Here is a 1561-nt window from a genome sequence, read left to right as displayed (position 1 = left end):
TCACATCAACTCTTGTTGTTGTTAAGTGCTGTCTAGTCTCAGTTCTGACTCATAGTAACCCTACATAGGATTTCCCAGGAGCGGCTGGTGAGTTTGAACAGCCGACTTTGCAATTCAAACCAACCTTGGGGTTGAGATCACCACAATAGGACTCCAACTGTAGAAACTGTGAAGCTGGTGTATGTTCTGCTGTGTATATGAAGGGCTTCAAAAAGTTCATGGAAAATGGAGAGAAAAGATAGTGAAATTTTTCCATAAACTTTTGGAAGCACCCCCTCATATTCTTAACAACCAAAGGCATAAAAAATTTAGAAAGTTATAACAGCAAAAGAGTATAGTCAAGAAAATCCTCTGGAGCAGTTCTTCTATGTAACAGATGATGTCACTATGAGTCAGAAGCAACTTGATGTCAACAGATTTGGTTTTGTAGAGATGGAAATTTTGGCTGAAGCAAGCCATTCAATTATTCTGACTCATAGCTGCTCTGTAGGGCAGAGTAGAATTGCCCTGAGTGTTTCTGAGGCTGTAAATCTTTCCAGAAGCAGACTGTCACATCTTTCTCTCACAAAGTAGTTGGTGGGCTCAAACCACAAACCCTTAGATTAGCAGAGTACCTGACTGAAGCACCAGGAGACAATAACTAAATTCCAAAGAGATGCTAAACCATGTAAGTTACCAAAGAGGTTCAGAAAAACTGTTGACATAGCTCTTAAACTCTCACCCACACTGAAGATACTAATGGGTCAAGAGTAGGAAATTTTTGGCTTGCTTAGTTTTAATTTTTGCCATGATTTTAATAAGATATGCCAGTGGGGAAATCTTTCCTATTATTATTTAGTCACTCCAATTTAAAAATCCTTTAAATGCATCTACACTTGGTCTTACTGTGAAAGGAGTTTAGGACAAACCCTTTTTAAATCCCATCCAAACATCTCAGGTAACTGTCAAAGTCAGTGGTAGGCCTGGCTCCCATAGGCTTCCCTGTGGAGGGAACTGGGTGACACCCACACTCCTGGAACATTCTGTCTTAGAAGTGATCTTAAGGGAGCATAGTAATCAGTTGGTCCATATACAGTCCAGATAACGGATAATGTCTGTTCAAGTACAGCCACTTGACCTTGCCAGTCTAAACATTTAAAATGAAATACTTGACTAACATTGGAAACTAGAAATTTACCAATTTCCTAATAGACCAAGTGAGAAATAAGTCATCTCAAGTTATGATTATGAGGCAAATGGGGTGGAGGAATTAAAAAAAAATATTGGATGATATACAATATGCTGGGGATATCAACATACAGTCCTGTTTGAACTTCACAACATACTGAAAAATCAATAGTGAATTACCCCTCTGGTTGTTGTTGTTGTAGTTAAGTGCTGGCGAGTTAGTTCAGACTCATAGCAACCCTGTATAGGATTTCCAAGGAGTAGCTGGTGAGCTTGAACCACCGACTTTGCAGTTCAAACCGACCTTGCAGTCCAGCACATTAACCTGCTGTGCCAAACCAGAACTCTGCCCCTCTTGTAAGATACCAAAAAAACACCAAACTAGTTGCTGCGA

Source organism: Chrysochloris asiatica, unplaced genomic scaffold (genome assembly GCF_000296735.1).
Source record: "Chrysochloris asiatica unplaced genomic scaffold, ChrAsi1.0 scaffold00432, whole genome shotgun sequence".
NCBI classification, from domain to species: Eukaryota; Metazoa; Chordata; class Mammalia; order Afrosoricida; family Chrysochloridae; genus Chrysochloris; species Chrysochloris asiatica.
This window is presented reverse-complemented; position numbering follows the sequence as displayed.